General features: G+C 43.6%; 1 protein-coding gene across 5 annotated transcripts in view; it reads right to left on the bottom strand.

Annotated features, from left to right (window-relative positions):
• LOC110491941 (vasopressin V2 receptor) overlaps positions 1 to 24345 on the bottom strand; it is a 46960-nt gene extending 22615 nt beyond the window's left edge. For 2 of the 5 annotated variants that reach the window (XM_036946828.1, XM_021565826.2), the window contains exons 1-2: positions 23904 to 24345; positions 23141 to 23181 (exon numbers count right to left, since the gene is read on the bottom strand). The gene's annotated coding sequence lies outside the window, so the exon portion shown is untranslated. Of the gene's footprint in view, positions 1 to 1518; positions 1629 to 23140; positions 23182 to 23903 lie in introns of those variants that run through there. The other 3 variants (XM_036946829.1, XM_036946830.1, XM_036946831.1) reach the window with 3 other exon arrangements.
• Between the last annotated feature and the right edge of the window lie 613 nt (positions 24346 to 24958).

The following is a 24958-nucleotide window of genomic DNA, read 5'->3' as shown; positions in this document are numbered from 1 at the left end:
GACCGCCGCTCCTGCCTCCAGCGTGAAAAAATGCCGACTGCGCCGCAATGATCTCTGTCGGGACCTGCAGGTCCCGCAGGCATCCCGCGGGAATGGTGCCCTCTAGTGCAGTCAGTACACAACACTATACTCATCATGTTTTAGCAGGATCAGATGGTGACAGGGGTCCCAGCAGGGTCAGACAGCCAGGGAAGACCAGTCTATTGGAGCTCAAGTAAATTTTGCGGTATATTCAGTGAAGGATACAAAGTTCCATCTTGAATAGATGGCTCGACCTACAGTAGCTACAGGACAGCAGCGTTAAGCATAAAGCCACAGTCTGGGATTATGTTAATAATGGTAATTTCAATTATTGAACCATTTATTCTATTCTTGAACGATATAATGTATAAATGTACACCAAGATAATTCTTTGTCATACCTCATTTTAGGAGGATCAGGCCAGGGAAGACTGCTCTGTGACAGAGGTGAGGTGAATTTTTGCAGATACAACACTTTATTCACTCTGTCCAGCTGGACAAGCCAGATGCTATTTTAAGGCAGTCTGACAAACCTCCAAAGTTGATTTCCAAACTGTATCAAGTGTTGATAGAGGCTTTTACCGGTTACATGCAACATGTCAAAGAAAAATATGAGGAAGACCTGGGAGACGCTATTGATGATGATGAATGGATACAGATGTGTTAGAATGCCCAGTCATGTTCATATCTCAGACATAAATGACTGCAGTTTAAGACCATCCATAGAACATTCTATATGCCAGTGAAACTGAATATCATGCACTCAGAAATTCTATTATTCTGCTGGAGGTGTAAAACACAAAAGGGTCCATATTTGCATATGTTGAGGTCTTGTGAAGGCTTGTGAAGGTGTGTTATTGTGAAGGTGTGTTATTGTGAAGGTGTGTTATTGTGAAGGTGTGTTATTGTGAAGGTGTGTTATTGTGAAGGTGTGTTATTGTGAAGGTGTGTTATTGTGAAGGTGTGTTATTGTGAAGGTGTGTTATTGTGAAGGTGTGTTATTGTGAAGGTGTGTTATTGTGAAGGTGTGTTATTGTGAAGGTGTGTTATTGTGAAGGTGTGTTATTGTGAAGGTGTGTTATTGTGAAGGTGTGTTATTGTGAAGGTGTGTTATTGTGAAGGTATGTTATTTTGAAGGTTTATTATTGTGAAGGTGTGTTATTGTGAAGGTATGTTATTTGATGTTATTTTATCTCAGCATGTCTACAGATTCTCAGTTCAATCCTGTTTTTGTTTGCTTGGAAATGTTGATACTGGAGACTGTTATCAGAAGAAACTGTATAACCTAGCATTTATAGTGGCTCGTAAATGCATTGCAATTCATTGAAAGGTTGGTTATCCTCCCACAATGTATGGAAGAAATGTCAAGTTATGTACAGTATTTCCTAGATTTGTTTTAAGGGTATACTGTGCAACTTTCATAAGGTCTGGCTAGAGGCCTTACATGTACAACAAAAGGAGTCTGTATTGAAAACATGCCCACGTCAGGGGAGAATACCTATTTTAGGCAATCCCTTGCTGTTGGGCTGTTCAGTCCTGGCCCTGGGGGTCGGCTGTACTGTTGTCACTCTGGTCTTGGCCTAACACACCTGAAACCAATAATGAATGTTTCACTAAGATCCTAAAGCTGAGTGGGGTGTGTTGGGTTGGGGCGCTACAAGGCCGTGGACCCCTAAGGGCAGACTGGGTGACCCAGCTAGATTGTATGCAAGTAAAAAGAGCTCTACAGTACTATTAGACCTATGATATGAATTATATGGAGAAGGGGGAGGGGGGTCCTGTTTCTGTGTTTTAAAGCATAGGTGTATGTGTGTTCTTTAAACTTTTGTTTTCCAAACCTTTCCCTTGAGACAAAAAAAAAGATGGGAAGAAAGTTGTGTTGGGGAGAGAGTTGAGTTATTGACTAGACTGGTGGGGGTCGGGTGTGTAGGGTTGGCTGGGCGGTCTGGCAGAAATGTTGTATAGAGGATGTCTTAAAGACAATTGACTTTAGATGTGCTTTACTGTAGGACCCCCAGACCCTCTGCTCAATTATGTCCCCTAATAGCACTGCTGGGTGATTTAGAAGTCAAAGTCAATCGATCAATAATATAATAATACTCTTAGCAAAAATGTTTATTTTTCATTTATAATATGTAGAATCTATGAGAATAGAAACGTTCAGAACTTTTGTGAAACATCACAGCAGAGTTGAAAAATATATGGCACGTAGAAATTAAAACTGGATGGTGTTCAGAGATAGATGGGAGGGGTTGAGTGGAGCTGAAGTATGGGACTAAAAAATAAACAAGAGATAACTATTGTAGAATATACTATTTAAATAGTATGTATAAACTGGAAGTAGAAGCCTGAGTGTTGTTGTCCATTAGTTTACTTAAATTAGGGGAGGGATGGTAGGGTTAGGATAAAATAATAAAGGAAAATATATTTTTCAAAGAATATATATATATATATATATATATATATATATATATATATATATATATATTCTTTGAAAAATATATTTTCCTTTATTATTTTCTGACATTGATTTTTTGGGTAAATATATATATATATATATATATATATATATATATATATATATATATATATATATATATATATATTTACCCAAAAAATATATGGGGAATTGGAAATGATGCAGACAATTATATTGATGGAAACAACAATTTATCTGCTATATTAAAGCTGATCTAGCCCTACCAAAATGTTTTAGAAAAATCTACATCCCCACTTCTAAAACCAAAGTTGCGCACCTGGGTTTGTATCATTTTCATTTAGATTTGAATATTATTTTGATTAACCACATGACATTGATTTTGAGATATGATAACTAGAGGTCGACCGATTAATCGGAATTACGGATTAATTAGGGCTGATTTCAAGTTTTCATAACAATCGGTAATCAATCATGGCCGATTACATTGCATAATTGCAAGGCTATGCTCAGTGAGTCTATACATAGTCAAGGATTTTCTTAATTTTAGGTCAGTCAAAGTGGTGAAACATTCTGCCCTGTCTACTTTATGTTTAGGGACAGATTCTGTTGAGATAATTCCACTAGAGGGAATAGTAGCCGTTTTTGTGCTATTTTGTGTGTTTTTTGCGTTGATCTTAACTTTTTTTGTACATCGTGTTTCCGCCATAATTTCCTATGACCGCAAAGAGCTTCTGGACATCAGAACAGTAATCACTAAACTCAATTTGGATGAGGATTTCTACTTCAATGAGTGGGGTGGCGGGTAGCCTAGTGGTTAGAGCATTGAATTACAGGAAACATCCACACTGAGCTAACGGCTAGAGCTGCTGCTTTCAAGGAGCGGGACACTAATCTGAACGCTTATAAGAAATCACGCTATGCCCTCAGACGAATCATCAAACAGGCAAAGCGTCAATACAGGACTAAGATTGAATCCTTCTACACCGGCTCTGACACTTGTCGGATTTGGCAGGGCTTGCAAACTATCACAGATTACAAATAAAAACCCAGCCACGAGATGTCCGCTGACGCGAGCCTACCGGACGAGCTAAATGCCTTCTATGCTCACTTTGAGGCTAGCAACACTGAATCATGCATGAGAGCACCAGCTGTTCCGGACGCCTGTGTAATCACACTCTCCATAGCCGATGTGAGTAAGACCTTTAAACAGGTTAACATTCACAAGGCCAAACGGAATACCAGGAAGCACACTCAGAGCATGCGCTTACCAGCTGGCAAATGTTTTCACTGACATTTTTAACCTCTCCCTGACCCAGTCTGTAATACCTACATGTTTCAAGCAGACTAACATAGTCCCTGTGCACAAGAACGCCAAGGTAACCTGTCTAAATGTCTATTGTCCCGTAGCACTCACATCTGTAGCGCAGGAGGTCGGTGGCACCTTAATTGGGGAGGACAGGCTCGTGGTAATGACTGGAGCAGAATTAGTGGAATAGTACCAAATAAATCAAACACATGGTTTCCATTCACTCTGTTCCAACCATTATAATGAGCCGTCCTGTAGCCATAAAATGCTTTGAAAGGCTGGTCATGGACTACATCAACACCATCACCCAGACACCCTGGACCCACTCCAATTCGCATACCACCCAACAGATCCACAGATGACGCAATCTCTACTGCACTCAACACTGCTCTTTCCCAACTGGACAAAAGGAGCACATACTTGAGAATGCTGTTCGTTAACTACAGCTCAGCGTTCAACACCACAGTGCCCTCCAAGCTCATCACTAAGCTAAGGACTATGGGACTGAACACCTCCGTCTGCAACTGGATACTGGTCTTCCTGACGGGCCGCCACCAGGTGGTGAAGGTAGGCAACAACACATCAGCCACACTGACCTACACAGGGGTTTCTCAGGGGTGCATGCGTAGTCCCCTCCTGTACTCCATGTTTACCCACAACTGTGTGGCCTGCATGAATCCAACACCATCATTCATTTTGCCGACTACAGAACAGTGGTAGGCCTCATCACCAACGACGATGAGACAGCCTATAGGGAGGAGGTCAGAGACATAAACCTCTCCCTCAACATCAGCTAGACAAAGGAGCTAATCGTGGACTACAGGAAATGGAGGGCCGAGCACGCCCCCATTCACATCGACAGGACTGTCATGGAGTGGGTCAAATGCTTTAAGTTCCTCTGTGTCCACATTTTTAAGGACTTATCATGGTCCAAACACACGTGAAGAGGGTGTGAAAATAACTCCTCCCCCTCAGGAGGCTGAAAAGTTCTACAGCTTCACTATTGAGAGCATCTTGGCTGGCTGCATCACCGCCTGGCATGGCAAATGATTTCCATTTTGACCATAAGGTGCTACAGAGGATAGTGTGTACGGCCCAGTACATCATTGTGGACTACTATACCAGGTGGTGTCAGAGGAGGTCCCTAAGAATTGTCAAAGACTCCAGCCACCCAACTCTTAGACTGTTCTCTCTGCTACCACACAGCAAGCGGTACCAGAGTGTCAAGTCTGAACAGTTTCTACCCCCAAGCCATGACTGCTGAACAGTTAATCAATCGCTACCCTTTTTAGTTGCATTGACCCCATTTTTATTTGCACTGACTCTCTTGCACCGGCTCTATGCACACTTACTGGACTCTACCAACACACTCCCACATATTACACTGACACACATGCATATTTATGCCCCCCCTACACACACACACACACACACACATAGGCACACTTTCACACTCTTCACATATGCTGCTGGTACTCTGTTTATTATCTATCCTGATTGCCTTGTCATTTTTACCCCTACCTGCATGTACATTACCTCAATTACTTCAACTACCTCGTACCCCTGCACATTAACTCGGTACTGATACCCCTTGTATACTGTTATACAGTGATTGGACACAACATTAGGAACTGGTCTTTCCATTACATAGACTAACCAGGTGAATCCAGGTGAAAATATGATCCCTTATTGATGTTAAATCCACTTTAATCTGTGTAGATGAAGGGAAGGAGAACCGTTAAAGAAGGATTTTTAAGCCTGGAGACAATTGAGACATGGATTGTGTATGTGTGCCATTTAGAGTGTGAATGGGCAAGACAAAAGATTCAATTGCCTTTGAGCGGGGTAGGTGCCAGGCAGACCGGTTTGAGTGGGTCAAGAACCGCAATGCTGCTGGGTTTTTTATGCTCAACCATTTCCTGTGTGTATAAAGAATGGTCCACCACCCAAAGGATATCCAGCCAACTTGAAACTACTGTGGGAAGCATTGGAGTCAACATGCATCAGTGTGGAACGCTTTCGACACCTTGTGGAATCCATTCCCTGACGAATTGAGGCTGTTCTAAGTGCAAAAAGGGTTGCAACGCAGTATTGGGACGGTGTTCCTAATATTTTCTACACTCAGTGTAGTCTCTTCATTGTAACTTTTTCCTTTTTTAAAAACATTTTTTTTTACTCTGCATTGTTGGGAAAGGGCTCGAAAGTAAGCATTTCATGGTAAAGTCTACACCTGTTGTATTCGGCGCATTTGACAAATAAAGTGTTATTTAATTTTGCTTTGATAGCATTCCAATTTGTTCTGTGTTTTGGTTTAATTGTGTTGCTGTCCTAGGGCTCTGTGGGGTCTGTTTGTGTTTGTGAACAGAGTCTCAGAGCCAGCTGGCTGTGGGGACTCTTCTCAAGGTTAATCTCTCTGTAGGTGAGAGCTTTGTGGTGGCATGTGTGAGCATCTCATGTGGTGGAATGTGTGGGTTTTGTGTTGTACACACAGTATATCTTTGCAGAATTCTGCATGCAGTCTCGATTAGCTGTTTGTCCCTTGTCCCATTTTGTAAATTCTTGGTTGGTGAGTGGACCTCAGACCTCAGACCTCACAACCATAGAGGGCAATGGGTTCTATAACGGTTTGAAGTATTTTTTTAGCTAGATTCTGATTAGGATGTCAAGTTTTATGTTCCCTTTGATGGCATAGAAGGCCCGTAGATCATTCACAGCCTTGTGGTAGTTACCTGTGGTGTTGATGTTTAATCCGATGTAGGTATAATTCTTTGTATGTTCTAGGGCAATAATGTCTAGATAGAATTTATATTTGTTACCCTGGCAACCATACCTTTTTTGGAACACCATTATTTGAGTCTTACTGAGATTTACTGTCAGGGCCCAGGTCTGACAGAATCTGTGTAGAAGATCTAGATGCTGCTGTAGGCCATCCTTGGCTGGGGACAGAAGCACCAGATCATCTGCAAACGGTAGACATTTGATTTCCGAGTCCCCTCTCTCTCGCTCTCTCTCTCTCTTTTGCTCTCTCTCTCACTCAATCAGTGCTCACTGTGACCAATAAAACTGACTGAATTAGAGGTGTGAATGTTTAAATGTTTTAATTAAATTGGGATCATTAGCGTTCAGAAAGAACTGAACTGACTGAAAAACAAAGATTATTTTGTGTTGTTTTTTTTCTCCGCAAAATTCAAATCACAGTGAAGTTATCACAAAACTACCACTAACTGTTACAGCGATGCTTGTACAAACTCGAACCTAGTCGCAAAGAAACACAGCAAGCAGAAGTAAAGGTAAATTCAGCTCTTTACTTAGTCTTGACAAAAACAAGGCAACAGCACAAGAGTGCACTAAGCAAAATATAAGACCAAAGCACAGATACAAGCAACTGAGGAACCTAAATATTTGAAGGTAATCAAAACCAGGTGAAACCAATAAGTAATAATTAGGATAACCTGGAAACTAGAACACAAGGCAAGGGCGTCCTCCAGCGGTAACCCAAGGGAACAACAATCAAATAAACATAACCTGTGACAGGACCCCCCCCCACTCAAGGAATGACTCCTGACATTCCACTAGGGGTAGCAGAGAGGCGACGGACTCCCGAATGAGTCCAGGATCCAGAATGTCCCAAGCCGGGATCCAGTATCCAGGATCCAGGATCGCTCCTCAGGACCGTAACCCTCCCGGGCCACGAGATACTGAGTCCCACGCCGGAACTGATGACTAGAAAGGATGTGTCACACAGTGTAGTCTGGCTGTCCCACTATCATGCGAGGCGGAGGTGGAGGCCGAGTGGCCGGAACCAGAACTGAACACCACAGGCTTGAGTCTGGAGATGTGGAAGTTGGGATGAATCCTCATGGACCGGGGAAGATGAAGGCAATAGGCCACTGGATCGATGCACCGTAGAACCTTGAATGGCCCAACATACCGGGGTGCCAGCTTCTTAGATTCCATGTGTAGGGGCAGATCCCTAGTAGACAACCAGACCATCTGGCCTGGACGCAGGAGAGGGTGAGAACGGCGATGACGGTTGGCCTGTCGTTGAGCTCGAGCAGAGAACCTCAGTATCGCTGACCGAGCCCTCTTCCAGGTCCGGCGGCAACGAGAGATAGGACGTTCAGCGGATAGAACCTCCACTTCAATCTCCTGATCTGGAAACAGAGGAGGCTGGTATCCGTACAACACCTGGAATGGTGACAGGCCAGTGGAGGAACACTGGAGAGTGCTGTGTGCGTACTCCACCCAGGGAAGATGCTGACTCCAAGTGGCGGGGTTGGCAGACACACAGCACTGTAAGGCGGTCTCCAGATCCTGGTTCACCTGCTTGGCCGTTGGACTGAGGGTGATAGCCCTCAGTCAAACTGGCTGATGACCCCAGAAGGTTACAGAACGCCCTCCAGAATCTGGAGGCAAACTGGGGGCCCCTGAGCAGTCTCACGGGCCGATTGAAGCTTAGGCAGCGGAATGAAATGTGCCGTCTTGGAAAAGCGGTCCACAATGACCAGGATGACAGTGTGGCCCTCTGAGGATGGAACCTGTGATGGAATCCATAGAGAGATGAGACCAGGGTCTAGAAGGTGTTGGCAGCAGATGAAGAAGCCCCAGAGGCTGCTGACTAGGAGTCTTATTCCGGGCTCATGTCGGACACGGAGCCACAAAGGTCCGAGTGTCCACCTCCGCCGAGGGCCACCAAAACCTCCTCCCCAAAAACTCTAGCGTTTGCTGCCCTCCCGGATGAGAGGTGAGACGCGATGAGTGAGCCCACTGTACCTTGGACCGTGCCCCAAGAGGAACAAAAAGTATGTTAGAAGGACAGTCGTCAGGAACTGCCTCCCTATCTTGCGCCTCCCTCACTACAGTCTCTATACCCCAGGACACCGGCACGAGGATGAGCGACTTGGGGATGATGGATCCAAGTGGCCGATCCTCACTGTAGCTGGGGAACTGGCGAGACAGGGCATCCGGCTTCACGTTCTTAGAACCCGGGTGGTAAGATAACAACATGAATCTGAACCGAGTGAAGAAAAGAGCCCAACAAGCCTGTCGGAGATTGGGGCATCCTCCTGGATGTAGGCCACGTTCTTGTGGTCCGTCTAAACCGTAAAAGGATGTTCCGAACCCTCCAACCAGTGCCGCCACTCCTCCAAAGCCAGTTTGACTGCAAGAAGCTCCCGATTGCCGACATCATAGTTCCTCTCCGCTGGAGTGAGACGTCTGGAGAAGACACAGGCGTGAAGCTTTTGGTCTTTAGCTGAGCGCTGAGACAGAACCGCACCCACGTCAACGTCAGAGGCATCCACCTCTACCACGAAGGGAAGAGAAGGATCCTCATGAACTAGAATTGGTGCAGAAAAAAAATAATTCTGGTCCTGGAACGCCCTCTCAGCAGCCGAGGTCCAGCTTACATGCCCAGCCTTACATGCCCTTGGTGAGCGCTGTCAATGGCACAGCCACAGAACTAAAGTCTCTCACAAATCTCCGGTAGAAGTTAGCAAAACATGCTGGACTTGCTTGACAGTGCTGGGCCGCGGCCAGTTGATCACCGCTACTACCTTTTGGGAGTCCATCCGTACACAGCCTTGAGACACAATGTACCCCAGGAAAGAGATCGGAGGAATGTGAAACTCACACTTTTCACATACAAGTGGTGAGAGAGGAGTCTTTGAAGGACCTGGCGTACATGTTGGACTTGTTCAACCATGGACATGTGGAAGATGAGGATGTCATCCAGGTATACAAACATGAACTGGTGAAGGAAGTCGCGCAGCAACTCATTTTTTTATTTTATAAACAAATACCTAACTGTTGCTAGCAGCAGCGTAGGCCCCCAACTACAATCATTAGATAGGAATCTTCACGCTAAAGAAGTGCCGATTACAGAAATGATTGCAGTTGATATGCAGCCATTGTCACTGGTAAAGGATGTCGGCTTCAATGCCTGATGGCATATTTAGAACTAGACGACAATATGCCATTTTGAAAAACTGTGATGGTCTGGTTTGTACAATGATTGCTCTGCAAGTACAACGTGCAAGCTCTCAATCACCCATATGGGGTGTTAACAATATATTGTGGGATGACTATGAACACGCTGCCATTACATCACTGCAACAAGTCGTCACACTGATGAGAAGTGGGACGTGAAGTTCCATGTACTGACAACTGAGAACATGGAGTAGAGGGACACAGCAGAGAGACTAAAAATGCCATTAACTACCATCGTTGCTGAGTGGGTGGTGGAGAGCAGTAAGGTAGCCTTACTGCTGTCTATCTACTACTTCTGGTAGCCTGAAGTAGATAGAACAGTATTGCCACCTAGTGGTCATACACAGCCCCATAACTGCATTAAGAATTCACATGTAATTTTATTATTTTGTTCTTATTGTTTAAACATTTAAATGATAAAAAAAAAATTGTTTAAATGTTTTTGTCACATCCCTAGACTGAATCTCCCTCCATAGGAAGGTTTCATGATGGATCATGATGGATCCACTACACTGGGTAGGAAGGTGGTAATGATGTTAACTAACCTAGATGCTGAACCAGGAACAGCTCACATTCTTCTCTAGCCCAGGGTCATGGTCATTTTTTATTTTACCTTTATTTAACTAGGCAAGTCAGTTAAGAAGAAATTCTTATTTTCAATGACAGCCTAGGTGGGTTAACTGCCTTGTTCAGGGGCAGAACGACAGATTTGTACCTTGTCAGCACGGGATTTGAACTTGCAACCTTCCAGTTACTAGCCCAACGCTCTAACCACTAGGCTACCCTGCCACCCCATCAGGTACCAAACTGAAGAAAACAGAAGGTACTGCCTGGATTTGTCCAATAACAAACCCATTTGTGGTGGTGGTGATTACTAACTTCAAGACATGTGGTTATGATGAGGATGACTTTACGGCTGGTAATTGGTAATTACTTTAAATCAAATTTGATCAAATGTGTGTGTGAGGTCTCCCGGGCTTGTGCTGATAAAGCATCTTCAGTGCTCTCCCTTTCTACTCTTCCTCCTCATCCTCCTCCATTATAAGTCCTCAGTGCTCTCCTCCTTCTAAACCTCGTCTTCAGGCTAAGACAAAGCCGGTGGACGAAACTCCTTCCTAACACGTACTGTTTAGTCATCGCTGTTAGATCTAATCAATCTGTAAAGTCACACGTGCAAAATGGGGTCTCCTCCAAGGCTGATTAAGCATCTTCTGTCCTCTCCTCCTCTGTTAGTACTGTTTAGTCATCGCTGTTAGATCTAATTAATCTGTAAAGTCACACGTGTAAAATGGGGTCTCCTCCAAGGCTGATTAAGCATCTTCTGTCCTCTCCTCCTCTGTTAGTACTGTTTAGTCATCACTGCTAGACATCATCCCTCGAGCGAATACCACGGTGTCGGTTTACCGCAGTTTCCCGAAAAAAGTTTCCCCAAAAATTGGTCCCTGGTTCTCGAGTTCTTGTCCCCGCAGGGGACATTATAGTATTTCCACCATGTTCCGTGTTCCAGAACTTCCATTCTCATTTACATAATTGAAGGTGCATCCAAAATACACGATAAGCATGATTTGCACACATTCATATACTGATGAATAATGGGATGACGCGCACTGCACTACACACACATGCACACACAGAGTGGTGCGAGTCATACAACCCATTCTCTGCAAACCTCACTGCCAGAAAGCAAGCACTCCCATTCACAATCTTCTCGCAAAGTACAAATTGTTCTGTCATATTTTGCGAGATGGACTGTGGTCCAGCCAAAGACTCCCTCAGCCTGTAACTTCCACTCGGCCTTCTGTACCTTAAAGCTTTTACCCTGATTAAAACGAAAGGACCTGATCCCTCCCTCCTGCTTTCCTTCTGCAGAGTTAAATGATTGTGGAACCATCCATTTTCCTGTCCCACTTCACCCCTTCATAGACACCTCCTCTGTTCCCCACTCCCCCTTTCTTTCTCTCTCTCTATTTCTTTCTCTCTTTCTCCCTGCTCACACGTTTTGGAGTGTCAATCCGTCATATCAGGCTCACTGGAACAAATGTGCTGTGAGACTTGGATCAAAATGCCGCCTGTTCACAAACACGCATGCACGCAGGTACACACGCACGGAAACACACGCACGCACGGAAACACACACGTACGGAAACACACACGCACGGAAAAACACACACACATGCACGGAAACACACACACACTGGTTGGCAGAGCAAGCAGGCAGCAATGAGAGTCATAGAAGCAATCAGAGAGCAACTAACAGTTGAGCTACACAGGGATTCTTACAAATATTCTCTAAACTTTCACGCCTCTCTCTCTGTGTACTCTGCCTGACCATCTCTGTCTCCATCTCTCTCTCTTGTTTTTTGTCTGTCTGTCTGTTTCTCTCTCTTTCGCTCTCTCTCTCTCTCCCGCCCACACACACACGCACACGCACACACACACACTGGTCTCAAAATAAAAAAATCCTCTTCTTGTGCAACCCTGCCTCTATGTTACACAAAACGCAATAATGCATGAATGACTTAACCGTGTGTGGGTGAGCGCTATGTCTTACGCCATATTGTACTGTGAACCAAGCAGCGTTGAAGTGGAGTCGTTGAAGTGGAGTCGTCGGCTGTATACTGCTCTGTTCAGCTCGCTCCATATTGTCAAATACTTTATTTATATACCAATCAATAACACATTTTTCAGCCGAGGCAGGAAGATTAAGCTGCTGAAACACTCTATGGGTGCCCTACACTTCTAGAGCCTTTGATCAGTATTCTGTTCTGGAACACATGGGAACATAATTAACGTTATAGATTGCAGTTGTCCTCTAGCTGCACACTTATACTTCCACTCTCCCACACAAACTAATCAGAACCCCGACCACTCACTCACATTTTGAGTTGTATTACCTTTTCTAACCTTGTCCGGCTGATTTTTAAGTTAAATGAACATTCCGTCGTCATTCCTTAATTTATCATTATGAATTTGCGGAGGGAGAAATGTCCCAAACATTCTCTATGTAGCCTATACTTTGAAAGTCAAAAGGCTTCTCTTGAACTTCTACACTCTTGGGAAAAAAAGTACTCTCTAGAACCTTAAAGGGTTCTTCTGCTGTCCCCATAGGAGAACCCTTTGAAGAACCCTTTAGGGTTCCAGGTAGAACCCGTTTTGGGTTCCTTCTTGAACCCTTTCCACTGAGGATACAACATGGAATCCACTAGGGGCCTCCTATATGGACAGCCGAAGAACCCCTATGGAAACCTTTTTTTGAAGGGTGTATGAAGTAGCCTGAGGTTCCCCTCTATCTCTATGTAACCTGAACACTTTGTCCTACAATAGCGTACCTTGCCAAAGCAACCTATTAAAATGTTAATGGGCCGACCACACCTCATTGACCTGCATTGCAATGACACACTTGCTGCTTGACTTTGCAATGAGGGTTCTCGCCTTGAGCCATAGTCAATGAAGGTTGGCATTGACAGCCTTACAGACATATCTCTAGTTCTACAATACACCATCCAGGCCAGGGGGGCTTGTTGGGTTGGGCTCAAATCCATTTAAATTTGAGTCAATTCACGAAGTAAACTGAAATTCCAATTCCAAGTTGTTGTCATAGAGAACCATTGGTGAGAATTGGAATTTCAGTTTACTTCCTGAATTGACGGAATTGAAATGGAATGAACTTCAACCATGGTCTACTGTCATAGGGTCCTAGTTGAAACCGATAAAGCCTTGTTCACAGCTCTATTGACTGTTGTTTTTGTAATATATCATTAACCAATAGGGCTATTGTACTGTCATACTGCACGTGCCAGGAAACTGACCCTCTTAAACTTGGTTAAGCTTCTCTAGTGGCCGTGAGTTATTTACTCTGAAAAATAAGAACCTTACAAGGTCATGCAAGTTACTTGTTTCTGTTGACGTCAAAAGCAACATAAAAAAATGTCAAGTAAATTATATGGGGAGAAATTTGCCCAAGTAATATCACTGGCCTACATTAGCCTATGTTTGTTTAGACCTCTGCCTTATATCCATAACTGAACACAGAACATAGAACACATAAGCAAGGTTTGGAACCGGTTCAGGGAACAGAACCGAAAACTGGAAAATAACTACATTTGGTAACACTTCCTTTTAATTACATGTGTAATTACACTACAACAAGTATTGTAGTTAACGTAACGACTCATAGTTACTTCAGGCACAGTTTGCCGGCCCTTAATGAACAACACCCATGCCAATATATCCTCTAAACACCGGCTTCGAGGACATTATCACTTTGCCAACATATTCAAATAATGTTTGACATACTTTTATTAAAAACTTGATTTTGATGAATTTACTCATACTATTTCATCCTTTTCAGAAGATATAGTCCCGACGCAAATCTAGCGTTGCCAGAGACGTGACCCAGTCGTTCAGACTTTTTGTTTAGTATATATGGACGCAACAGTCTTTTGTTCTAAATGTTCCATTGCCATACTGGCTGGCAACGTTCTTATATCTTGCTTGCTAGCTAGCCAACTACGGCAAACTTACAGTCCCGTCAAATTGCAGCAAAGTAGCTGCATTTGCATTTGTTTAAGATGTTTTCTAGTGACATTTAATTGGATACATCCATAACAATGAGCTAATGAGGTGCGATTTTGCCTGGCATAGACAATGTGCACACTCGTCAGGACACTGTTGTTCAGGGGAGCTGGCCAACAACACAGCTAACATAATCACTTCAAACTGAAGTTTAATTTGACCTTTTTTGTATTGGCATTTCTTTGTATATATCCATAAAAATGATGCCAGCTGATTCATGATTTCGACTGGCTGAGAAACGCTGCCTGTCTGTCTCATCCAGATTCCAGACATGGTCAATACTATGGGACAACTGGAGATATAATTTTAATATTTAAACAATGTTGCAAATGTCAGAGAGACAGACAGCAAGGTTCATACAAATCTCCGCTGTTGAAGTCTAAAATAATGTGAGATAATGTCTTGTGGGGATCAAGTTTATAAATTGCCTGGTTGGGCTGATGAGACAGTGGATTGTGCAGTGAGATTGAACAGAGTAAATAGGCATTTTAACATCATAGATTTAGCCGGTAGTAACTTGTTGAATAGACACCGGCTGGAATGTGGTTTTAACCAATCAGCATTTAGGATTCGACCCACCCGTTGTATAAAATGTGATAACAACATGTAATTGGTATTAATCCCAGATAAGGAATAAGACACTATTTGAAAGCACATGTAATGTTTGCCTAAGTACAATGTAATTACTAGTTGTTACACAGGTTTTAGCTAGTTAAAATGAAGTGTATCTCGAGGGGTACTTACTTGTAACTAATGTGTACCTTAACAGTACATTACCCATTCTGACAACCTGGCCCTTAATTTAAACCCTGTGGATGCGAGATCCAAGTGGGAGAATAAATACACTAGTACACCACATATCTGCATAAGTACAATGTTATTACTAGGTGTTATACAGGATTTGTCTAGTTATAATGAAGTGTATATTGAGGGGTACCTACTTTAATTATAATGTACCGATAGCCAGTGGTGGAAAAAGTACCCAATTGTCATACTTGAGTAAAACATTCAAGACACCTTAATAGAAAATGACTGAAGTAAAAGTAGAAATAATTTCACATTCCTTATATTAAGCAAACCAGATGGCACAATACAAAAAACATTTTTATGGATAGCCACCAACACATAATTTACAAACACAGCATCTGTTTAGTGATTCCGCCAGGTCAGAGGGAGTAGGGACGACCAGGGATGTTCCCTTGATAAGGGTGTGAATTGGACGATTTTCCTGTCATGCTAAGCATTCAAAATGTAATGAGCACTTGGGAAAATGTATTAAGCAAAAATTACATTATTTTCTTTAGAACTGTAATAGAGTAAAAGTAAAAGTAGTAAAGTAAGGTACAGATGCCCCAAAATACCACTTAATTAGTACTTTAAAGTATTTTTACTCTCAAACTTTTGTATTATTTCAGCCAGTTGTTTTAAAATGGGTTCTCATGAGCCAAAAGTGGTCCCCGTTTTTTTTGTTTACTATGTCATCAAATTGTGTACTATGTCATCCCTTTTGTATGATACTTTACGTTCGTTTTGTGTTAAATTCGTATGATATAGTTGTGCTTAAGATCCTGGAGTGCATCTTTAAGTACTGGTACTTTAGTTTACACCCCTGCTGATATTACAGGGTTTGTGCAAGCTGAAATATGGTGTGTTTGGATGCTATGTTTTAGCCAACTGAGAACCGATCTCCTCACTGACACAACTGTGCTTAGATCACCAGGTAGTAAGTTCACTTTGCTTGTTTTGTTTACAAGTTTAGCGAGCTGGCTAACGCTGCTGGCAAGTACTGAGCTAGCCTAGCTAGCTCGTTAAGTATACATACTTTTGTAATCGGTTAAATAGGAGGACAGATAGAATTTAAAGCCTTTCTGGTAATTCTGTGGTCATTGTTTATGGTCAACTTCGGAAACTCCTGAAGGCACCAAGAGAAAACCTCCGGCTGCACCGGAAATAGTGGGTATTGTTTACTTAATACGAAAGTAACATTCTGCAAAGAGCTTATAAAGGGCTCTGGAGTCTGATTGACAGTCAAGGTCAAGCTTCTGTTTCAAATTCATGGGAGCTTATGAGTGTAATGGCAAAAAAGTTTCACAAAACTGTTCACATCAAAAAAAATGGTTTCAATTGTTAAATCATTTAACGGTGTGAGTTCAGGTTGGCCTTCGCGCTTCAGAAAACAAAGGAAAGGAGGTGTGCTCAACAACAATGACAAAAATCATGATAATGGCTTACCAATAAAAACTAATTTGAGGTAAAAAAAGGAGTTGGAGCACATAACAAAAAAAGGCAGAAATGTATGTATTTTTGCTCACTTTAATCCATTGTACAGGATACAAACAGGTGACTGACGTTTCAATGTCAAGCTGACATCTTCCTCAGAGTGACCTGACCATTGCACTTACAGTAGCTCCTATTTATAGCCAAGTGGGCCATTGAGACACAACAATATAAAACAAAATTGTAATAATAATATTGTATGTTTCTAGGTAAAAGGCGATTTATAGCACAATGTTTGTGAAATTTGGACGTGTTCTATGGCTACAAAGCACAGGGAGGAAGGTGCTTTGTAAACATAGAACACGTCCAAATTTCACCAAGAGTAAAAGGGGCTAAACAATGATTTTTCACTGTCCTCGTTTCTATAATGTTGTTGGCATGAATTTTTGGTTCTCTGTGTCTCCGGATCCACAGGCACCCAAATTTAATTTGGAAATTATTCAGACCCCTTGACTTTTTCACATTTTGTTTCAGCCTTATTCTAAAATAGATTAAATAAATAAAACATCTAATCAATCTACGCACGATACCCCATAATGACAAAGTGAAGTGGTGGATCCTGTTTCCATTGATCATCCTTGTGATTTTTCTAGAACTTGATTGGAGTCCACCTGTTGTAAATTCAATTGATTGGACATGATTTGAAAAGGCACACACCGGTCTATATAAGGTCCCACAATTGACAGTGTATGTCAGAGAAAAGACCATGCCATGAGGTCGAAGGGATTGTCCGTAGGGCTCCGAGACAGAATTGTGTCGAGGCACAGATCTGGGGAAGGGTACCAAAACATTTCTGCAGCATTGAAGGTCCCCAAGAACACAGTGACCTCCATCATTCTTAAATGGAAGAAGTTTGTAACCACCAAGACTCTTCCTAGAGCTGGCCGCCCGGCCAAACTGAGCAATCGGGGGAGAAGGCCTTGGTCTGGGAGGTGACCAAGATCCGATGGTCTGACATAGCTCTAGAGTTCCTCTGTGGAGATGAGAGAACCTTCCAGAAGGACAACAATCTCTGCAGCACTCCACCAATCAGGCCTTCATTGTAGAGGGGCCAGACGGAAGCCACTTCTTTGTAAAAGACACATGACAGCCCGATTGGAGTTTGCCGAAAGGCACCTAAAGACTCTCAGACCATGAGAAACAAGATTCCCTGGTTTAATGGAACCAAGATTGAACTTTTTGGACTGAATGTCAAGCGTCACATCTGGAGGAAACCTGGCACCATCTTTACGGTGAAGCATGGTGGTGGCAGCATCATGCTGTGGGGGTGTTTTCCAGCGGCAGGGACTGGGAGACTCATCGGGATTCAGGCAAAGATCTATGGAGCAAAGTACAGAGAGATCCTTGATGAAAGCCTGTTTCAGAGCGATCAGGACCCCAGACTGGGGCGAAGATTCACCTTCCAACAGGACAGCGACCCTAAGCACACAGCCAAGACAATGCAGGAGTGACTTCGGGTCAAGTCTCAAAGTCAGCCGAACCCGATCAAACATCTCTGGAGAGACCTGAAAATAGCTGTGCAGCAACGCTCCCTGTCCAACCTGACAGAGCTTAAGGATCTGCAGAGAAGAATGGGAGAAACTCCCCAAATACAGGTGTGCCAAGCTTTTAGCATCATACCCAAGAAGACTCAAGGCTATAATTGCTGCCAAATGTGCACCAACTAAGTTCTCAGTAAAGGGTCTGAATACTTATATAAATGTGATATTTATTTTTATATAAATTAGCAACCAAAAAAACAAAACATTTTTGCTTTGTCCTTATTGTGTGTAGATTGGTGAGAAAATGTTTTTTAAATACTTTTTTCAATAAGGCTGAAACCTAACAAAATGTGGAAAATGTCAAGGGGTCTGAATACTTTCCAAAGGCACTGTATGCACATAATGCGACATAGTAAGCAATTTTCAGGGACCACTTTTTGAATACAAAAGTACCGTAGAATCTCTTTAATAATAAACAACCATTCATAAGGATGGTCATCAACATAAATGCAATTTTATGTTGGAAGATTTTCAATGTTGTATTATTATTTAGATGCAAGATATGGAAAGCCATTAAAGCCATTTTTGAGTAAGCTGTCCCCAACCATTTGTTTTTATTTTGGTCGACAGAGAAGTCGTCTGTAATTTCGACCAATCGATTAGTCAAAATGTTGAACCGTGTATTTTTCCATATATAAACACCCTGAGCTTGTCTGATTCTTTAAGCACACTGTTTGATTAAATAATTAAGACACACAAATGACTCAAGCGGGAGGGAGCCCGATGGCCACACTGTAAAAAAAAAAGAAAGACAAGAGTCCCCGTGTGACTGGAACACGTTGTCTCTCTCTCCTCCCTGCTGCATCGAACAGGCTCCACAGCACAGCAAGTGTTTACCACACTGTCCATGCTGAAGCTGCAACATAATTACAGCCATTTAGTTTCTTACTTTTTTCTCTGAATTAAAAGTTATGTTACTGAAATACCTTGTTTGTTTTGGAAAAACTTTCCCTATTCCCTCAACTCTTTCCCTCTTTATGTGAAACATGTTTGCATCACATGCACGTGACCAATGGGGCTTGACCATTAGGGCTTGACCTATAGCCTATCATAATGACATCTTTGTCACCCCCTGACCTTAGAGAGCCTTTTTATTTCTCTATTTGGTTAGGTCAGGGTGTGATTTGGGTGGGCATTCTAGTTTTCTATTTCTTTGTTGGCCGGGTAGGGTTCCCAAACAGAGGCAGCTGTCTATCGTTGTCTCTGATTGGGAATCATACTTAGGCAGCCTGTTTTCCACCCTAGTTTGTGGGATCTTGTCTTTGTATAGTTGCTGTTTAGCGCTACAGAGCTTTACGTTCGTTTATATTTTGTTGGTTTTTGGTGATAATTTAATAAAGTACAATGAAAATTTTCCACGCTGCGCTTTGGTCTCACTCACTCAACGACGGACGTAACGGAAGATCCCACCACCAAGTGACCAAGCAGCATGCCAAGGAGTAGAGGACATCCTGGACCTGGGAGGAGTTAATGGCAGGGGACAAGACCCTGCCATGGAATCAGAGGAACGGCGACAAGACCAGGAATATAGGACACGACGCAAGCAAGAGAGGCAGCCCCAACATTTTTTGGGGGGAAGGGGGCACACGGAGTGGTCGGCGGAGCCGAGGGTTGAACCAGAGCCAGTCAGGGAGTCGAGTGAGGAGCTCGATTCCGGAGAGAGGTGCTGGCGTTGAGAGCGCTGCAGAGCAGGCGTGCTGAGGAGCGGGACACCAGTCATATGCACCGGATTCACGCATCTGGCCTCAGGTGCGCATCTCCAGTTCAGTACATCCTGTGTCTCCTTCACGCACTCGCTTTAGGGAGCATGTGAACGTTCAGGCACCATGTTATGCGGTGTCTCCAGTGCGCCTTCACAGCCCAGTGCGTCCTGTGCCAGCACCCCGCACTTGCCGGGCTAAAGTGAGCATCCAGCCAGGACGGGTTGTGCCAGCTCTACGCTCCAGACCTCCAGTGCACCTCCACAGCCAGTATGTCCTATGCCTCCTCCCCGCACTCGCCCTGAGGTGCGTGTCATCAGCCCGGTGCCACCTGTACCGGTCCCACGCATCAGGCCTGCAGTGCGCCTCCACAGTCCAGTACGTGCTGTGCCTCCTCCTCGCACTTGCCCTGAGGTGTGTGTCATCAGCCCGGTGCCACCTGTACCGGTCCCACGCATCAGGCCTCCAGTGCGCCTCCACAGTTCAGACAGTTCCCAGTCCAGAGCTTCCGTCGACAGTTCCCAGTCTAGAGCTTCCGGTGACAGTTCCCAGTCCAGAGCTTCTGGCAACAGTTCCCAGTCCAGAGCTTCCGGTGACAGTTCCCAGTCCGGAACCTGCAACGACGGTCCACGGTCCGGAACCTCCTACGACGGTCCACGGTCCGGAACCTCCTACGACGGTCCACGGTCCGGAACCGCCTACGACGGTCCACGGTCCGGAACCTCCTGAGACGGTCCGCGGTCCAGAACCTCCTACGACGGTCCACGGTCCGGGAACCTCCTGAGACGGTCCGCGGTCCGGAACCTCCTACGACGGTCCGCGGTCCGGAACCTCCTGAGACGGTCCGCGGTCCGGAACCTCCTGAGACGGTCCGTGGTCCGGAGCCTCCAGCGACGGTCCGCGGCCTGGCGCCTCCTGCGACGGTCGGCAGTTCGGAGTCCCCGGCGACGATCTACAGTCTGGTTACTCCGGCGATGGTCTACGGTCCGGAGCCTCCAGTGACGATCCATGGTCCGGTTCCACGGAAGCGGAGGGATCAGCAAGCAGAGCGGGGTCTACGCTAGATGCCCACCCGGACCCTCCCTCATAGAGTCAGGTTTTGCGGCCGGAGTCCGCACCTTTGGGGGGGGGGAGGGATACTGTCACGCTCTGATCTTATCGAGCCTTTTTATTTCTCTATTTGGTTAGGTCAGGGTGTGATTTGGGTGGGCATTCTAGTTTTCTATTTCTTTGTTGGCCGGGTAGGGTTCCCAATCAGAGGCAGCTGTCTATCGTTGTCTCTGATTGGGAATCATACTTAGGCAGCCTGTTTTCCACCCTAGTCTGTGGGATCTTGTCTTTGTATAGTTGCTGTTTAGCGCTACAGAGCTTTACGTTCGCTTATATTTTGTTGGTTTTTGGTGTTCATTTAATAAAGTACGATGAACACTTTCCACGCTGCGCTTTGGTCTCACTCACTCAACGACAGACGTATGTAGATGTAACACATCTATAAATTGGTTATAACAAACTCGAACACCGTAACACGCGACAGCAAAATGGATCCGGAGGACGTGAAAAATAAACTTGAAACGGGTGTATGTTTTCTGGTTTTTCAGGAGGGAATGTGGAAGTCAGATGTGTGGAAGACATTTAGACTTAGTTGTGGAAATTACTGGAGCTCCAGAAAAAGGAGGGTATAGGAGGAAGTGCTGAGTGAGTATTGTGTGCCAAACAACTGCTGTTGGATTACAATATTATACTTTTTTCAAAACCATTTGGAACAGTGTAAACAAGACAAAATGAATTAGAAGTGTATCAGAGAGTCTGTTATAACGAGAGAAAAAAATATATAAAGCCTTTATTACAGCAAAGACTTAAAACAGTTACATGCATTCATGAATTGTGGTTTATTTTCTGTACGGAGCTCCTTATCCAAAGCTTCCTTCATTTTAAAACTAAAATGCTTGATTGCATTTCAAAGTGTGACTGACTTGTATGCTGTGTGATGACATGAACGAATGATTGATTGATACAGTAGCCTAAATATTGAAATATAGGTATGTTACGGTATTAAGATGAAACCGGACACACTCTTAGGACTGCAGCTCGATGGTGGTTATACAAGGCTATTACTGTAAGAAACCTACTAATGATAATGACATGACTTATTATAATGATGATCATAATAATAATAGTAATAATAACAATAAGAAGAAGGAGATCAAGAAAAAGTAGGGTATAGGAGGGAGAGCTGCGTTCATATTGCGTGTGACAAACAGGTGCAGTTAGATTACAATATTATTTTTTTCTGCCCGTTTGTAACAGTGTAAACACAAAATAAATGATAAATCATATCAGAGAGTCTGTTCTAATGAAAAACAATTGTAACGCCTTTATCACAGCACTACAAAGATGGAAAAAGAGACGAATTTGTGAAATGGCTTTATCCAACATTTTGCGGTTGTGTGAGGCTTGGTGCTCACCGGATTCAGTAGGCTTTTAACACAAACACGAACAAGCAACAGGAGGCTGGATCTGTCTTACTTCTGTAGATTATATATGGATGATTTATAAAGCCAGGCATGTTTAATAGTTAGGCTATTGATTATAGACCTAATTAAGTTGGTTTCCTCTCTACTCAATTTTCATAGACAATTTTGTCAAGAGCTGTTTCCTCGTCTCCTCACTCCTCTGCAGCCTCCGCTGCATGGTTCTCAACACTAATATGCGGGTTAACTTCGCTATTATGCACGTAGCAACATATAGGGAAAGGCACCAATTCAACTGTTCACTGAAGATTATGTTTAAGAACCATAGACAGCGCTGGAGGTAGCGCATTTGTTATAAAATAATATTATATTTATTAGTGTTGCACCATTATTCTTACATGATATAACCAATTGCAATTTCAGTAGTACATGTCTTAGGGTGATGGACTGTGCCATCCACATGGCCTCCGTAATGGATTAGTCCACAGAGACAGGCACGAATAAGACATGTTACTTTTTTTGGATAATTTGCAACTGCTCGACTAAAGAAATCTCGGTCGACAAACAGCCTATTGACCAAACAATCGACCAGTCGACTAAATGGATTCAGCCTCAGTTTTGGATTTTGTCTGTGTACAATTTATACTTTATGAGTGTATATTTGAATAATTATCCGGGTTCATACATCTATTAATTAGCATCAAGAGAGTTTTAGTCAGTGTGACAGAATGTAGGCTAGGCACGTACACATCAGAAGAGAAGAACAAACCAAGGTGAGTATAAATCTTCTCTCCTTCTCCCTGCCTCAGTCTCGGCTCTCACCTTTTTGTCAGTGCATGGTCAACCTCTTCATGCGTGTCCTGCTACAGCAGTTGAAGGAAGGAGAGAGAAATGGTTGTAGTCATAACCACTGCCTACAAAAACGTAATGAAAAGTACAGAAAGGTCCACACACTATATGCTCTTTATATCACCTTAAATGCAAACGTTTAAAATGTTCTTAATGAGTCAAATATTGTCATTAAAGGTGAAATACGGAGCATATAGCGTGCTGGCCTCTCTGGTCTTCTCGGGAAAGGAGAGAGACTCATTATTTTCCATAAAAATGTATTAGACTGATGACTGGCTGGTCTAAACGCAGTGGCAATTCCCAGGACCAGGAGCTCCCATAAGAATCCCTACATACACAGTTACTGACCTTGGATTGGTCAGTTATACAAGGAATGAACAAACTGAGATAAGTGTGGCAAGAGTGTTGACATATAGGCTAGGTACATATAGCAGAATTTTGTTGACTTTCTGCATCTGAATGTCTATAGGCTAGCATGTTTATCACAAAGCTTTTAGTATAATCTTATCTCATTTTGCCTGTCATCATGCTTCACACACACACACACACACACTGCCATGTTCAGACAAACGCACAGCTACTGTAACATATGAGGATAAAAAAAAATACATATGTTTACACCGGATAGGCGCTGTGAAATGTGTTGTTTTACTTGGTCATAACGTTACAAGGAAAAGTAAAAAGGTAGCTAGCTACAAACGCTCAAGTGAGTTAAAAGGTCAAGTACAGTACTTACTTTTGCTTGTGGTGCTCTTCAGTGATGTTTCACAAAGGTGTCAGAATCCTCACCGAAATTCACATCTTTGGTCCTTCAGTTCAACACTGAAGCCCATGCATTTCCATTATGCCTGTGTTTGTGTCAGAATCAGAGAATCCGTTTGTCTATTTACTCTGATGTAGATTAAGAGACCTGTGTTAGAACTGTCTGTCTCAAAGTCTGTGTGATCTAAATTTGTAGAGAGCTTGTTGAGTGTATGAGGCTGAAGTGAAATCAGTGTGAATATTGTATGTGTGTACTGTATTTGCCAGGTTGTGTGGTTGATGGTATGTCGGTGCTGTGTAGTTCACAAGAGTCTGTGAGAGTAATCCATTAGTTCACCATGCGTTTCCGTGCTCCCTCTCTTCTCTGCTATTTCTGAGTGCCTCTACTCACTGACAGGACTGAATTTGAGCTCCGTCTGCTCTTACCATCCCTCCTTCCCCCTCGCCCTCCCTCCCTCCCTCTCCTCCCCCTTCCCCTTCCTCTTGGCTCAAACTAGCCTGTCCTCTAGAACGGGAGGAGGTATTAACAGCCAGAAGGAAGGGTAGCCAATGTTATTATACATACCTATGAACTCTCAGAGTGAACTAGAGAGAGAGAGATACCGCATTGTAATAGGCTAGATTGACTACTCTATGTAGCCTATAGTGTTGTTGTTATGGGATGGAGAAGAGAGAGAGAGAGAGAGAGAGAGAGAGAGAAATTCAAAAGGAAATTATCCTAACAGAGAAAAATGTCCTCCTGTGTGCTACCTATATCCCCCCACTAGAATCACCATATTTTAATGAAGACAGCTTCTCCATCCTGGAGGGGGAAATCAATCATTTCCAGGCCCAGGGACATGTACTAGTCTGTGGCGACCTAAATGCCAGAACCGGACAAGAACCTGACACCCTCAGCACACAGGGGGACAAACACCTGCCTGGAGGTGACAGCATTCCCTCACACATATGCCCCCCTAGGCACAACTATGACAACATACAGTGCCTTGCGAAAGTATTCGGCCCCCTTGAACTTTGCGACCTTTTGCC

The sequence above is a fragment of the Oncorhynchus mykiss genome, chromosome 16 (genome assembly GCF_013265735.2).
Source record: "Oncorhynchus mykiss isolate Arlee chromosome 16, USDA_OmykA_1.1, whole genome shotgun sequence".
Lineage (NCBI taxonomy): Eukaryota > Metazoa > Chordata > Actinopteri > Salmoniformes > Salmonidae > Oncorhynchus > Oncorhynchus mykiss.
This window is presented reverse-complemented; position numbering and strand designations above follow the sequence as displayed.